The sequence below is a fragment of the Antechinus flavipes genome, chromosome 1 (assembly GCF_016432865.1).
Source record: "Antechinus flavipes isolate AdamAnt ecotype Samford, QLD, Australia chromosome 1, AdamAnt_v2, whole genome shotgun sequence".
Taxonomy (NCBI): domain Eukaryota; kingdom Metazoa; phylum Chordata; class Mammalia; order Dasyuromorphia; family Dasyuridae; genus Antechinus; species Antechinus flavipes.
Window position 1 is genome coordinate 478,386,637 of NC_067398.1, and position 17,575 is coordinate 478,404,211.

The window sequence follows — 17,575 nt, forward strand, 5'->3', positions numbered from 1 at the left end:
AAGAGTGGGGTTTTATGGGCAAATTAATGGGAGCGGGGTTGGAAGAATCGGTAAAATGTCCGCATTCACCTTGTTTCTGCTTTGAACAATTCGATCCTGGAAGAAAGAAAAATGGAAAAATAGCCGGATGAAAATGGAATCACGAAAAACCCAAAGGCTTTGAGGAGCGCTACGTCAATAGAAGTGTGTGTGTGATTGTAAGATTGTGACGCTTGTCGTCCACAGAAGAGTGTGTAATTGTGACATTTCACCCCAAAACGCTTGGAGAATGCGGGCATCGATCCCGCTACCTCTCGCATGCTAAGCGAGCGCTCTACCATTTGAGCTAATTCCCCTTCCTGAGAAGCTCCAAAACTGACTCACACCTCACAGCCTCTCCACCGCTCAGCAGGGGCAGTTTGCTGAGGGAAATACCGGCAGCTTTCCGATGCACTCTGCTGACTCATTCCGCCACCCACTGTCTCACAGCTGCCTATCAACTCCGAACGCGGGGGAAGGAAGAGGAGGAGAAAGCGGAGGGCGAGGGGGGTGGGGGGAGGTGGAAGATGGGTAACTTGTACTTTTCACTTTTACGCCCTTCTCTTCCACATCCTTCCCACGTGAACGGAATATGTGATTCTGCTCATTAAAGCACCTAGGTGTAAAATCATCGGTAGAGGCAGTTTCTTTTGATCTTTGTATCTGAACGCCTTGATTGCTATTTTGAGTTCATCAGGGTCAAAGTAAGAAATAACCGAAGACTTAAAGGTGGAATGCAAGAAATAAATGTCATAGCTTGTCTCTGAGCAGACTAACTATACCTCCGAGCTGAGGCTCTGAACTCATCCAGTCACTGTAGTCTGGAACTCTCATCACAGGGACTCTTTGGGAAGGAGAGAATGAACTTCCTGCCCCGTCCGTCCGTCCCTCTATCCTAAGTTAGTGCGAAGGCTTAAGCAGAATTTCTAAAGATGCCAGACAGTTTCTGTTGCAGCCCTCTGTTTGGATTCCAAACAAACATCAGGAATCTTATATAATGGGACTAGCCCAAGGTCACATAGTCGGTATTTGTTCGAAGCCAGAATACAGGCCTTGAGGCTCTCAAGCCCAGGGCTCTCTAATCCAGCTTCAGGAAAAGTAGATCTAATAGAAATACTACCGTCTTATTTAATACCCAAGAACCAAAAGCAGAAAGAAAAATCCTTACTATGTAAATGAACCCTTTACCATCTCAACTAATAATTCCCCTTCTTGAAAAAGTGAAGAAACAACTGAAAATTCCGTTTTGCTGTTCCCAGCAGGGTTCATTTATTGATCTGGGGGCAGCTCATGCCTTTACTGATTTGTCACTTTTTCACTTTAGCAATTTTTCACTTCTAACCAACCGGTTCTTCTTCATGCTCTGGACACTTTTTCACTCCTTCACTCAACTGATCCAGTATTTATGAAATACACACTATGTGCTAGACCTTGTGCTAGTTATGGATACAAATACAAAATGGCACCTCTTTCCTCAAAGATTTTGTATTCTAATGAAATTAACCAACATGTACACATATATATACAATATTTTGGAAATTAAGGTAGCATGGTAAAGTTGGCTTTCAAGTCAAAAAGACCTAGGTTCATGCCTGTGATGTTTCCTGGCACCTGTGACCTCAAGAAAGACATGTAACTTCTTAAATGTTAAAACAACTCTCTAAAACTAAGCTTTAAATTAAGCTTCATGTAGTGGGGTGTGGGCTCCGGTTCTAGGAGCATGCACAATAGATTCTGCTTGATACCAATCTGTGCGAGTGGGATTTGGGGAAAAAATTTCAGGTTGTGTATGAAGGGGACCTGTTTCCTACTTCAGAGCATGAGAGGACTGTTTCCTCGCCATTTACAGAAAGATAAAGAAAAAATTGGCCCCTGAGATAAGAATGAGCATGAATACAAAAGGCACTGAGTCCTTTTACTCTAAGCTTGGGGACCATCTGTGGCTTTGAACACATGGTGCAGTTGGTTTTCTGTAACTTTTATGTCTCCTACTCTCCTGCTCTTAGGTAAATAGGGGCAGTAGGTGGAAAAGCAGAGGCGACACCACAATGCCTGCAACATAGTAGGTGCTTCTATCAAAAGCTTGTGGACTCAGATCAGAAGAGTCACCCCGGAAGTCCACACCAGTTTGCCTGTTGCCAAGCCCAGTGAAAAGTGCAGCCTCCATAAAGCTGAAACTTCATGTCCAGAAGCTATGCCAAACCCAGAATTGAATTTCTTGGAAATGAATGTTGGTAGAAGCCAAATTGTATTGGAGGGCAAATATTGGGAAATATGTCTGGTTCAGGAAAACATTCCCTTCCCCCCTTGGCTCTTTTGATTTCTTTTCTTAAAAGCGAATTGATTTTAATGGCTTAATTGATAATGATGAGAAATAAATTGGCTAAATTGATAGAAATATGGATAATGTTGAGGTAATATCAATTGGCACTGGGCCAAAGGATATTGGGGAGAAATCATCAGATTGGAGGCTGCAGCTGATAATATTAGAAGATCCTCATGTCACTTGGGAGACCCCTAAAATTCCAAGAGACAGATATAGCAAGCTGAGCTCTGGGACCCCGCTAGCAAACATGTTGGTTAGAATAATTCTGATCTTGCCACATAGGCATGGGGACTATATGTGCAAAGATAGAAGGAGTGTGAAAAAGTATTTCACTGGAGTCAAGTGTGTGACTGGGAGAAGTAAACCTGGAAAATATGGTGGACTCTATTGTGAAGGACTCCTTTAAATGCTAAACAACAGTTTGTATCATTTACACTTAATCCTAAAGGCAATAGGAAATTCCTGGAATTTATTGGGCAGCAGAGTGACTGAGTCCAACTGAGTTTTAGAAATGTGACTTTGGCAGCTGTATAAAGGATGGATTGGGAAAGAGAAAGACAAGGCAGCTCACTTTGAAGGCTATTGGAATAGTCCCCACAAACTTATAAGGACTTAAATGGAATGATAGTTTTTCATTCACATCTTTAATTGCCCTTTTCTTAATCATTCTAATTGTTTTAAGGAATCATCTCTCAATAAATATTAGTTAGTTATTTGAATGACATTCAGATCATCCCCCAAACCTTAGTACAGTTTTAAACTACTATCAAAGAGACAAAACCTTTTAAATTGCACCAATACTTTTGGGACATCCTGTATGATCACAGAATTGGAAATGAGCTCAGAAACCACAAAAAAGACATAGGAAGGTGATTTGCTACTTTACACAGATGATCTTAAAGCACTATTCAATATCAGGTTGATCTGTTGGAAAATCCAGGGCTTTTTCCAGTACACTATGCACATTTTTCTCAAGGATCTGAGGATCAAGAGATCTGTGACGATTCTAAAGACAAGTTCCCTGGAAAGGAGCAGCCACTGGTGTGGACAAAGAGACTTACACTCAGGGACCCAACTTTTGGGACCTTCATAGCTGGTTTGGTAACATTAATAAAGAATTTGAAGAGTAATATAAGTGCAAAGGATATTGTTTTTGGAGTCAAAAGAAGGAATCTACAATCCAGTGCTCTGACATACTATTTTTGAAGCAATAGGAAAACCATTTAATCATCTCTGGCTCTCAATTTCCTTATGTGTAAAGCAGAGACCTTGGAGTAATATCTTTTATACTGTAAATGATTTGAATAAACCTCCCAGGTTGACTTCTGGCTGGCTGCACTGAGTAGGATTCATGCCAATCCTTTTACTTTCCTTTATTAAAACTACAAGAGAGATTTTTGCCTCCTCCCTAAAGCCTTCTTTTATAAAATAGAGGCAAGTTAGTGGATTTCCTTTGTTTCCCCCCACCATATCTCCCCTTTCATCTAAATATGCAGTTCTTTTGAATTCTCTGATTTGTGTTTAGATGGAATTTGTTCAAACTCTCTTACCATCCAGAACAGGCAGAACTGTCCTGGAAATCAAATAAAACAGATCAGAATGTATCAAAATCTGATAGATTGGCATGTATCAAAATCTGATAAATTAGAAATTTCTAACAGTATTGGCACACTGAACCCAGAACTTCTGCTATTTAAGATAACCAATTCAGACTGATTCATAAGTTCCAAAAAGTTCTGAAAAACAACTCAAATCAGAGATAACCTGATGAAAACCAATATGTGATTATACTGCCACCCCTCACTGTGATTTTTGTTTTTATAGCCTCTGTTGCCTGTGCCCACCCTGAGATTTGTCCTAATTGTGCTCTCATTTATATGTGTTAACTTAGAAGGAATAAAGCCACAGAAACTGTTTTGTACAAAAGGTTGACACTAGACACCCCGGAATGTGCTCCTCTTTGTTTAAAAATGTGCTATTTATGTTTATTTAATTACTATTTTGCTTGTGCTTGTTTTCAGATATTATGTATTAGGATATAAGATTACCAGTGAGGCACATTTGCCAACTGATGCATTCATTTCAATAAGTATTTATTAAGCCTGTATTTTAAGACTCATTATCATGAACCAATTTTGTGAATTCATTGCTTGATCAACAGATCTATTAAGTAATTTAATTGGGGATTTGTGTCTAAAACCTAGCCTAGGGCCAGATAGATAACAATTGCTTCATGTTTGTTGATCAATTGAATAAATGAGTGAAAAAGTGTCCCAAACTTGAAGAAGGACCAAATAGTTATGCAAAATGAAAAAAATAGCTACTGTGAAAAACTGACAAATCATTAAAGGCACAAGTTGTCCTCCAGAGTTTCAAACAAATCCTGGTAAAAACCAATAAGATTGAGTTTTTTTTTTAATAACTTTTTATTGACAGAACCCATGCCAGGGTAATTTTTTACAGCATTATTCCTTGCATTCACTTCTGTTCCGATTTTTCCCCTCCCTCCCTCCACCCCTTCTCCAGATGGCAAGCAGTCCTTTACATGTTAAATAGGTTACAGTATATCCTAGATGCATCCTGAAATCATCCTGCTGGTCATTTCTTACAGAACAATAATATTCCATAATGTTCATATACCATAGTTTATTCAACCATTCTCCAATTGATGGGCATCCATTCATTTTCCAGCTTCTAGCCACTACAAACAGGGTTGCCACAAACATTTTGGCACATACAGGTCCCTTTCCCTTCTTTAGTATCTCTTTGGGGTATAAGCCCAGTAGAAACACTGCTGGATCAAAGGGTATGCACAGTTTGATAACTTTTTGAGCGTAGTTCCAAATTGCTCTCCAGAATGGCTGGATGTGTTCACAATTCCACCAACAATGTACCAGTGTCCCTGTTTTCCCACATCCCCTCCAACATTCTGCATTATCTTTCCCTGTCAATCTAGCAAATAAGATTGAGTTTTTAGTTGTTTCTTCACATTTTCAAGAAGGGAATTATTAGTTGAGATGACAGTATGCTCATTTAAGTTGTAAAATGTAGATAGGGCTCATTGCCCAAGTTTTGTAGGACTTTTCTTTTACTCTCCAGTTCTTTGGTATTAAGGTAAGTGGTGATATTTCTTTTCTTTTTTTTTAAGCTTTTAAAAATATTTTTATTAAAACTTTTCTATTTTCAAAACATATGCATGGATAATTTTCAACATTCACCCTTGTGTTCCAAATATTTTCCCTCCTTACCGTTCTGCCCCCTAGATGGCAAGTAATTCAGTGTATGTTAAATATGTGCAATTTTTCTATACATATTTCCACAATTATCCTGCCGCAAAACAAAAATCAGATCAAAAAGAGAAAAAAATGGAAAAGGAAACAAAAAGCAAGCAAACATGTGAAATGCTATGTTGTGACTCTTTCCATCACAAGTCCACTGGAACTGGCTTGAATCAAGTAGTGATATTTCTTTTAGAATTACTTTTCCCGAGTCTCGGAAGCTAGAGAAAGATCTAAGAATCTCCACTACATTGTGGTCGGCTTTTTACAAGTACTGCCTGTGTGACCCTGGGCAAGACCCATTATATGATAGAAAGGGGAATTGGAGGGGAGTAGACTGTGCCTCTACCTGGCAATTTTACACCCTGATAATTTAATGAGCAGAATAAGGATGTAGAAGGAAAGGAAGAAAACGTGAAAAGTACAAGTCCCAGCTCTGCTCCTTCTCTTCCTCTCCGCACCCATTCATTCCTACCTTTCGCCCTGTTCCTTTCCCTGCTCCCTCCTCCTTCCAACTCCTTTTTCTTCCTTCTTCCCTTCTTCTTTCCCAGCTTGTTAATAGCCACCTGAGGGTCAGGTTGCCCTCTGAGAGAGAGGGGGTGGTGGAACGAGTCAGCAAGATTGCATCCGAGATCGGCCGCCGGTATCACATTCTGCAAACAGCCCCTGGCGGACCACAGTGAGGCTGTGAGGTTTCAGTAGGTTTTTGAGCTTTTCGGGGAGGGGAATTAGCTCAAATGGTAGAGCGCTCGCTTAGCATGCGAGAGGTAGCGGGATCGATGCCCGCATTCTCCAAGCGTTTTATTGTGATCTTTTCTTAAAAATGAATTCCGGGACGAATTAACCGGAATTACTAAAGGCCTTTTGAATAAAGTGAATGTTTCGCTGGGACCTGAAAGCTTCCAAGGAATTCAGGGGCCAAATTTAAGGAAACGATGAATTCCGGCGTGAAAAGGAGAATTCACTGACTCGGGTTGAAGTTTGTGGCCAAGAGTCCAGGGTCTCTAGTGAATTGTGAGTAAATTACAAAGGTAGGAGGGCAACCAAGTTATGGCGACCTTTGAATGCCAAATAGACATTTTTACATACGATAAACTGTGTAGAGTTGTAATGATTCATTCCATTCAGGAGTCTAGACAACAGAGAGGGGCAACAGAGAAAAGAATTCCAATCTTCGAGAAAATGAATTTTTTTTTTTTTTTTTTTTTTTTTTGTGAGTTAAACGGTTCTTTGGGCTGAAGTGGGATGGACGTGGAAAGATGAATGGGAGGTGGGAGTAGCTCCTGGGAAGTGAGTAAGTTAGGTTGTGAAGTCAGGGTGTTTGAAGAAATATAATTTATGTTGAAATAGGAGTTGAGTAAGGAAAAACTGGGAGCCAGACACTGAACTTGTTGAAGTAAGGAGAGAGTCTTGTATGGAGGTTAGTTAACAACAGTTAATAAGATTTTGATTGAATGGTAGATATGGATGGGGGAAACATCAAAGGATAAATTAGTAAATAATGGTGGGGAGCACATCGAATTTCCCTTTGAGGAGATCAAAATATAAATTAACTCTTATGTGAGGTATGGGAATCAAAATATATCAAAGCACCCTAAATGGATACTTGGGAAGTTTAGAATGGGGATGGGTTTAGGGGGCCAAAACAATGAGTCTGGAATTTCTTTGAGTTAGAATTATATATAGAACATCCTTTGAGAATTATATACAGTAAGCTATAGGAAATGCATGATTGGGGCTCTTGGAGAGAAATTAAGGCTGATTGTGTAAATTTCAGAATTATTTGTATAGAAAAGATAAATCTTTGAGAAATGGAAGATCATCTATCTAATGGAAAAGGGTAAAAAGAAGAGAGTCAAATTCACATCACACTGGAGTGTGATGATGATAAGACACCAAAGGAGACTAAAGAACTGTTACATAGGAACTTCCATCATAAAAACCCAAATATGGAGTTTCTAGAAGAGGGTAGTTAGCAGTATCAAGTGCTGCAGAATGGTCATCACATTAACACCTTTTTTGGATGATAGAAGGAAAAGAAAGTTTTAGCTGAGAAGTTACAAGAGAAGAAAAAATACCAAAATCAGCAAAACAAGAAGCCTAAACATAACCAATCTTAAAGGGTATCAGACAGACCATTAAAAAGCTACCCCATGGATAGATACTGGACTCCAGAGAAATTTATAAGTAAATTCTTATGTGCTTTAAAAAAGTACTTTTAAGTACCTTCAATGTAAATTTTTTCCCCAAAAAACTTATTGAGTTGGAAGGTAATATTGAAAGTTGCTTCCATCTATCTTTTATAGACAAATAGGTTTTGATTTTAAAAATAGACAAAGAGAAATCTGAGAAAAAAAATACAGTCAGTGTTGTATGGGACAAATGCTAGACCCTTTTACCCAAATTGACTACTCAGAGGCACCTTCAGATACAAAGAGGAAGCATTTATTCAGTTCTTGCAAGAAGAGGCCCAAGCATACCAGCTGAGCAGATCCAGAGCTTCACAGCTCCCATCTTCCAGCATTGTGCGTGGCCCCCCCAAGTCAGAAATAGTGAATTTAGTTAAATGGCAAAAGGCTTGAGTTCATTGAATGTATTGAAAAGGAAGTAACCATTGAGCAAGGGTCAGCAATGAAACTTCCTGAAGCTTAGACCTGGGGTCTGACCTTTTTTTGCCCTACATCCCTCTGAGAAAAGGGATCATGTGACTTCCTGCAACTTAGGCCTAGAGTCTGACCTATTCCATCTCATAGACTTTTTGGGAAATCTTCACCTGATCCATTCAGTCCCTCCTCTTTTTCATAGTTTGAAGACTTCTCACACCAATCTTGATATATTTCTTCCACTAGGGTATCTTTTTTTTTTTTTAGTGTAGACCTTCAGGCTCTTCCCTCTCTTCAGTATTAACTGTAACCTGCCCTCTACCATTTAGAACCATTTAGAATTGCACATGAGTGAAAACTTTGAGGAACCATTTTAACTAAGTAATCTTGAACTATTCTAGTGACTAAGAGCATAAGCAAGGTGATAGGATAATGCTGCTTATAGCAATGACCAGGAATCAGAGCCCTCTTCCACCAACTCCCACTATCTGTTTTGGAAGCCCTGTCATTGCAGACCAACAGATTGGCATCTGGCAGCCAGTGCTCTCCACAGAACTACAGCATTATTTTTCAGAAAAAAAAAAAAAAAAAACTTAGAAAACTTATATGAACTGATGCTGAATGAAGTGACCTAAACTAGGAGAACATTGTGCACAGTAACAGCAACATTGTGAGGTCCAGGGGCCTCAGGGCCATTATCTCATCATTCCCATCTCAAGTAGTCTAGATCTAGATTAATTTGGGACAAAGGGATGAAGGTCTGATCTTCTGGAGCTGCTTCAGGCTGATAAGGGGCATGGAGCTGGCCCTGCCCAGTGGGGGGTCCAGACTGAGGAGGGGAGACAAGTGACTTGTAGGTGGTGTCAGCAGGGTTTGGTGCTGAATGTCAGAATCAGGTCTCAGGTGATTTCAGGTTGAACAAGCAGTTGGAATTTCATGGCTTGCAGTCTGGAAGAAACAACTCTCCCAAGTGGATTAAAAATGCAAAGACCAAATACGAGCAAAAGAAAAAGAATAAACAAAAGTGGATTTAATATGGAGGCTACTAGGGACATGAACCTCACCCAGAAGAAGACTGGGAGGTGAGGGGGAGATGAGGCTGTCATGAATGTCTCATATCCAATCAGCTTTTTCCTAGGATAAATACTAGAGAATGTTTTCCCCAAATTCCTGCTTTTGTTTCCTCAAAGGAGTAAGGGCAATTGGTGGAACAGTGTAGCCTTAAGTGAGCATGTTCTTTAGCAAAAATTTTGGTGCCCTTAGTCTTACAAGAGAAGGCTTTTACCTGATTAATACAAGTGCTAACAAAACCAAAAGCATTTCAAACCCCTGCAAGTGGACATATGTGTAGGCCTTTTGAACAGTCCTTTCAGAATTTGCATGCCTGGGAGATAATATGAGGGAATGCAGGAATCAGGATTTGGAATACTCTCATCTTGATATCTGAGGTGGTGGCCTTAAGCTCAAAATTCCTGATGTAAAAACCAATCATTATAAATTATTTCTACTTAAAAAAAGTTGTAGATTATCAGTAAACTCATTCCTTCATTAGGACCTATGCAACTCAAACAACTTATTTCTTAGGGATAATAACCTTACAAAATAGTTTTAAGAAGCTTAACAAATTTACAATTTAAGAGGAATTCCAGAAGAAAACTACTCTTCACTGTCTACTTTCTTTGACATCAGGTTTTTTTTATTCTCTTTAACCTCTCTCCATTCAGAGCTACATAGTCAAGTCTCCAGACTTTTAAAATGCAAATCTAATGAAGATAAGTTTTGTGGATTGGACTGTTTGTTTTAATAGCAGCTTTTTCTGTCTTTCCCCCAAGTCAGTGCAAAAGTATCACAATTTAAATAAAACTGCTTAATAAAAGCACTGAACAACAAATTGCACTAAACTGAGAGAGTATAGTTTCTTTAACTCCCTCTCACCCCTTCATCCATATGTCCTTGCTGCAGTCAGGGAATGAGAGAAGGGAAAAGAAAGAGAAAGACTCTTTACTCTATATGCACTATCCTCCTCACAGAGACCTTAGTTTAGTTTAATTTGCTTCCAAATTACTTTACACACACACACAAAATTCATTTATCTCATTATTGGTATTGTACATTGATCACATCTAAAAACTCATATAAAGTTACCAAATATGAAGCAATTAAATCCAATAAAGAAGTTAACACTCATATATAGCATTTATTTTATGCTAAGCACTTTTGCAATCTTGAAATGAGTAATTGACCAATTCCCCAATTATTGTTCTCCAAAATTAGCTAACTTTTTCTGCAACCCCCAATTTGGCCAGAGCTGAAGTCTACAGAAAAAAAAGGCTTTTTTTTTTTTTTTTTTTTTTTGTTAAATGAAATCTAGTCTATAGAACAGGTATGACATGAAGTGCCCACACGAGAAAAAATACAGGACAGGCAAAATAATGAAAATTTAAGAGCGTTTATTGCTAGCTAATGACTGAACCCCACCAGAACAGGGGAGTAAATGAATGAGTGGTCTCAGGGCCACATATATAGAAAGAAGAGAGAGACATCAAAATGTCTCTGAATACATTTGTCATAATAAAAGGAATTTCTATTCTGGACAGAAGGCAAAGATTATCACACTGAGGGTGCCATTCCCAGATGGCAATAAGATAGTACTTTATGTTTATGAAGTTGTCAAGGTCTTAGGTTTTTTTTAGGGCAGCACATCTGGGGTGTAAAAATACCATCTACATTAGGGCATGAAAAGCTAGTAACAAACTTCTGACTACAGAGTTTCAAGATTATGTTTCTCACGTCCCATTTGGGGTGCTTTTCCATTTCAGACACAGACATTCTGCACAAAGACACAAAGACAGACAGATGAAAATTACATGAAAGAGGACCCTCCCTTCTCCATACAAAAAAGAAATATCTCATCAAGTGTACTCTCTGGTGATATTTTAAATATTTTTTGCTCCAAAGATTTGGTTTAGACTGTTCCTTCCCCTCTCCTGGGGAGAGCAGTTCCAATCAAATGGCTTGAGATCCTGTAATACACAGAGCTGATCTCTCAACTCGATCCTCAACCCTGGAGGGGTCTCCTCATCCCTGAAGAGGTCTCCTCCATCCAGCAGTCATCCAGAGTGCCCCTGCCTTTGTGCCCTTTATCAGGACTTCCTTCTGGTTTCCCCTTCCACCTAAGAACAGCCCAAGAACACAGGCAGTGCCCTGGGGAGAGAGAGCTGGACTGCTCCTTCCCCTTCCCTCTGGATTGTGAGCACATAAGTTACCTGATTGGCCACTTGTTCTAGGGCTGCTGCTGCTGCTGCTTTTTCTTTCTTTCTTTCTTTCTTTTTTTTTTTTAATATTTTATTTTATTTTATTTTATTTAATAATAACTTTATATTGACAGAATCCATGCCAGGGTAATTTTTTTTTTTTTTTTTTTTACAACATTATCCCTTGCATTCATTTCTGTTCCGATTTTTCCCCTCCCTCCCTCCACCCCCTCCCCTAGATGGCAAGCAGTCCTATATATGTTAGATATGTTACAGTATATCCTAGATACAATATATGTTTGCAGAACTGAACAGTTCTCTTGTTGCACAGGGAGAATTGGATTCAGAAGATAAAAATAACCCGGGAAGAAAAACAAAAATGCAGATAGTTCACATTCATTTCCCAGTGTTCTTTCTTTGGGTGTAGCTGCTTCTGTCCCTCATTTATCAATTGAAACTGAGTTGGGTCTCTTTGTCAAAGAAATCCACTTCCATCAGAATACATCCTCATACAATATCATTGTTGAAGTGTATAATGATCTCCTGGTTCTGCTCATTTCACTTAGCATCAGTCCATGGTCTCGCCAGTCCTCTCTGTATTCATCCTGCTGGTCATTTCTTACAGAACAATAATATTCCATAACACTCATATACCACAATTTACCCAGCCATTCTCCAATTGATGGGCATCCATTCATTTTCCAGTTTCTATGCTGCTACTTTTTCTTAAGAGACTTGTGCTCTATTTGTATTTGGATGCCTCTCTTGAGGCCCATACTTCCTAGAGGAGGCTTGAGGGTCTGATCTCAAGGAAGGGTCAGAGAAAGCCCAATCTGGCACCTGCCTTGAATCAGAACCCCAGCCAACTCCCTGGGAAGTCACAGATCCCGGGTGAGCCCCCGTAAACTGTGTGGGACTAGTGCTAAGACCCCTTTATTCAGATTGTCTACTCAGAGGCATCTTCAGATACAAAGAGGAAGCATTTATTTGGTCCTTGCAAGGAGAGATCCAAACACACAACCTCAGTGGAACAATTCCAGAGCTCTTCAGCTCCCTTCTCCCAACATGGTGCCTGAATGGTGAATTTGGTTAAATAGCAAAAGACTTGAGTTCAATGAATGGATTGAAAAAGAAATAACCACTGATCAATGGTCAGCAATGTTGTCTACTTCCTGTGAGTTGGGAAACTTCCTGATGCATCTTCTAGACTTTTTCAGAAATCTTCACCTGGTCCCATTCAATGTCACTAACAAATATAAAAAAATATAATATGGGAGTATTCAAAAAATTATCCATTACAAAGGAGAAATTATAATTGAAATGTAAAGATAATAGATATTTTTTAAAAATCTTTTTTTTTTTTTTTTAGTAAGGCAAGTGGGGTTAAATGACTTGTCTAGGGTTACACAGTGGAGTGTCTGCAGCTGATGATGTTCTATCCACTGCACCATGTAACTGTCCCCAAGTTGTATTTTTTAAACCCAACAATCTAAATATTTAGTCTAATGAGAGAAACAAAGGCAAGATAATAGACAAAGGAAATTTCTTCAATAAAATGCAATATGCATTTGTTAATAACATTAACAATGTAGGAGCCTTCTTTAGTTAAAAAAAAAAAAAAGAAAGAAAACAAAAACCCAAAATATACATTTGAAGCCATGATGTCATATTACATTCACTGGAGGAACACTTGTAAAAATGGAATGGTTAATGAATTTACTAATCAAACTAGATTTGCTCAAGTTCTCTTACCATCCAGAAAGGGCTAGGAATCAGCAACAGCCAAATAAGATAAAACTGATTTTCTTCAGCTGAGTGGGGAGATTACTTGAAGTACTCACACATTAGAAGTTCCTTTGTGGCACTAGCATACTGAACCTAGAATTCCCCCAGCTATTCCAGATAACAAGTTAGATTGACTCATGTCAACTCCTAGTTATGAAAAACAACCCACCTCAGGGATGAAATAAAATGACTGATGGGATAGGGGGAATGCAGATGTGCTTTAGTCCCCAAAATATATTGAGGTTTTAGGACTCTCACCATATGGTCCACCAAATATAGGGGAGTGAAGTTTTGGATCCCAAAAATATATTGAGGTTTCAGGTTGGTGTTACAAGATACCAAAAGAATTTGTAGGTTTAGACAATCTTCACATCAAAAGGCAAAGATTTTATCACACTTCTGATGGATAGTAGGCTAATTTCCAAAAGGAAGTTTTAGCAACTAAAAAGAAGGAAAAGACAAACCACTTTTTGCTGAGGCAAGGAGTACATCTAATTTTAGAACTCTTTGGGCATAATTCTAGATTGTTGTCCAAAATGATTATACTACTGACTTTTAAAAAGGGTCTGAATAAGGTTTGGCCCTTTCTCTAAGTAGAAATACTTAAGACTGGAATAATTTAGATTATGTTTCTGACAGTTTAATGCCTAAAATGCAAAGTGCAGAATTTTTTTTCATATAAGTTAATTTAATAAAGGCCATTTGGGAATGCAGCTACTAGTGTACCTATATGACATAAAAATTGCTAATATAATGACAGAAAAGTATTGATACCAAATGTATTATGTCACTTCCTTCAATAATTCAAGTAAAGTCAGAATTTCAATATCTTTGCATTCCTTTTTTTAAGCTATTTACTCTTGATTAGGTTGAACTGAACCACATCCTAAGCCACCTTCCCTAACTCCCAATTTCTCCACATGATTTTAACTTGTAAAGGAATTTAGCTTGAACTAGATCTCAGTGTCTATACTCATCCTGTTCATTGAAATGTATGGCACAAGTGGGTATTTAGAATGAGTGGATATTCTTACCTGGATAGGCAAAGATGATTGGTATTTTATGACCAGTCCTTGCTATCTAATGTGACTCCAGCTTCCCCTTTTCCCTTAAAAGTCTAAGAAACTTTTTCCGTGAATCTGCTGGTGGGACATGCCCCAGGATGGTAGGTTTGCTACCTTATCTACATTAAAAATGCTGTATTCCTCCACTAATGAGTTCGATTTATTCCAGGATTAGATATATTTATGTACAAATATATACTGTCAAAATGATTACAGAATAACAAGAGATTTCCCTCAAAGCTTTACGGCATTACTTTGTCTTTTGCCCAAGCATGTGTACATGGATATGTATGTTTATTTGTTGGGAAAGATAATATGCTCTCATTAGGCTCATAGGACTTTAATGCAGAAAAACTGTTTTAAGTATTATCCTTCTGTGGGTTGCTCTGTATTATTCCTATCTTTTAAATATACTTTTAAAAGTATTTCATTGTAATATTATGAAGTTTGACAATAAATAACTATAGCAACACAGAGACTGTATTTTTAATTCCTTTAAAAAATCCATGTGACAGTAGATGGTTGAATTTCCTTCTAAAAAGGAAAAGTAAATAATAATGATTATTTGTACAATTTCCCATAAGGCATAAATTATGTATATATTCTTATCTTTCCCAGGCTAAAATTAAAGAAGTCCCACTTAGGTTCAATCCTACTGCTGCTGACTGGCACAGACACTTGCACATGATCTATTGTTCACGACTCCTGAGGATAGCAACTTACCATGTTGTTGCTAGACAGTAGGGACACCTGATGTGGCTTTAGTCTCAATGTACCTTAAGCCAGATAGCTATATGATTCAGTGCCAGGCCTGGAGTGAGGAAGCCTCATCCTTGAGTTCAAATCTGGTCTGAGATACTTAATAGTTGTGTGACCTATTTGCTTCACGTTTCCGCACTTATAAAATGAGGTACAGAAGGAAATGGCAAACCCTTCCAGCATCTTTTCCAAGAAAATCCCAATGGGGTTACAAGGAATTGGTTCAACTGAACAACAAAACTTTAGAGCTCCCAAATTCAAGATCCCAGCCTCAACCTTCCAAGAAGGAAACATTTATTAAATATCCAACGTGTACCAGACACTTTGCTAAGTGCTTTACAAATATTACCTTGTTTGATCTTTATTTTACAACTGAGAAAACTGAAGCAGAGATTAAGTGACTTACCTAAGATCACACAAGTAAATGTCTGAGGTAAAATGTGTATGTTAAGATCTTAACGCCATGTCTAATGCTATAACCACTATGGTTACGTAGTGTCCACAACTCCTGGCTTTTCATTCTATTTCCTAGGGGGACCAACACAGATACTTGCCTTGGCTCTTCTGTCTTCTCCTTGCACAATCTCCAACAGGGGTTGGTTTCATCCTGATGGATGTGGCTCCTATAGGCCTATCTACTTAATTTAGATGTTGGAAATGGAGTTAGTTTCAGGATTCCTGTGAATTATCCATCTGATAGAGCTGGCCAGGGATCCTGCTATGAGCTCTTAGTGTTTTGATGGAAACTGTCTACCCTGCATTCTTACCCCAAGAAGGCAGAGAGAGGATACTGTTGGCTTCCTGGAGTTTAAGACAGCTTTTGGCTCCTGAGAATAACCCCTTTTGAGTGTCCTCTGATTCCTAACCATCATCTTGTGTAGTTCTGTTCTGAAATGAAGAACCCATTGCTACCTGGTCTTTGATCACTGTTCTTTTAGGTAGGTGTACCTTCTGATCTTTGCTAAAGAGAGGAAGAGAGGGGAAGCTGGACTCTGAGTGATTAATTTCTTAGGCACGAAAACTCTTGATTCTTATAGAGAAGTTACCCTTACACTTCCAAATAGAGAAGTTCTTATTGATTGTACAAATTAAGTATAATCTTTTCTCTGAAATGGTTTTCTTAAATAGAGAGAAAAAAAGTTTTGAATTTCACATGAAAGAGCAATTGAAAAGGTTCCCTTTTTAAAATTTAATTTATTGTTATTGAAATTTTTATTTTGCTGAGGCAAATTGTCCAGAATCACACAGCTAGGAAGTGTTAAGTATGTGAGGCCACATTTGAACTCAGGTCCTCCCAACTTCAGAGCTGGTGTTCTATCCATTGCGCTACCTAGCTGTTTCCTGACAATTGTTTTTACATATAATTGGGGGGGGGAAGATAAAAATATTATGCTGCCAAATATTCTATGAATATTCAAAAAATACTTGCGGGCTTGCTATAGGTAAAATAAAAATTATTTCTAACTAAAAAACAAAAGGTTTTCTTTTACTTAAAACCCTTCACAAACTATCAAGACTTTTCAGACATCTTATGCACTTTGTTTCAGCAATACTGGTGTAATGTCATCTCATACTTCCTGGCATTCTGGTCAGTTGGATAGTCTTGTAGATAAATATTGTAGATAAAATATTACTCTTGAAATCAGGAAAACCTGTTCAAATCTTGCCTCAAACACGTGGGCAAATAACTTAACCTTTCTTAGCCTTAATTTCCTTATTTGTAAAATGGGGACAATAACACCTACCACATGAGGTTATTTCCCCTATTCCCCAAACTTAAAGTGTTATAGAAATGTTAGACACTATAATTTTTCATATTAATTTCTTAATATGCCATTGCAGTTGTGTCCCACAATTTATTTGGCCATTAACCAAAAAGTTTTTTGTTTTTGTATCAGTTACTTTTGAATAAAGTCTCCCTGTCCCACAAAATTGGACATTACCTTGAAACTAGCAAAGAGCAAAACCAAAATTAAGTATCTAGTGATATTACAAAATTGATTATATAATGATATTATTTGACAGTGGATGCAACTTTATGACCCTATACAGCCCCCAATTATTAGAAGCAATTATTCTCTTATGTGTTTTCTGGGACTTGATTACAATTGCTCAGTTCAGCTTTTTTAAAGGGTTCTTTTATTTTACATTGTAGTATTGTACATATTCTTCTGGTTCTGATCGTTTTACAATGCAATCTTCAAAGCTCCCTGTTTCTCTGAATTCCCATTAGTCGCTATTGTCTTGCTACATACCAAAATACCTTACATTTATATATAACTTCACTTTATCCACTCCTTAACTGTTGGGCAATCACCTCGTTTCTAGTTTTTTGCTGCTATAAAAAGTGTTGACACATACGGGTTATAAAGTAAGAGGCAACGCAGTTTGTGGTTGTCCCTGTACCCCCCTGATATAAAAAAATTCACAAAAAGCACCGCCTCTAGCAGGGCCCATACTAACAAAGATCAATTTCAAATATACAGAG

General features: G+C 38.2%; 2 non-coding genes across 2 annotated transcripts; one reads left to right on the top strand and one right to left on the bottom strand.

Moving 5' to 3' along the window:
* Positions 1 to 262: 262 nt before the first annotated feature.
* TRNAA-AGC (transfer RNA alanine (anticodon AGC)) lies at positions 263 to 335 on the bottom strand. Its single transcript has one exon. It is a non-coding gene; the product is annotated as a tRNA-Ala (tRNA).
* A 6,009-nt stretch (positions 336 to 6,344) lies between these two features.
* On the top strand, positions 6,345 to 6,417 carry TRNAA-AGC (transfer RNA alanine (anticodon AGC)). The gene has a single exon. It is a non-coding gene; the product is annotated as a tRNA-Ala (tRNA).
* Positions 6,418 to 17,575: the final 11,158 nt, after the last annotated feature.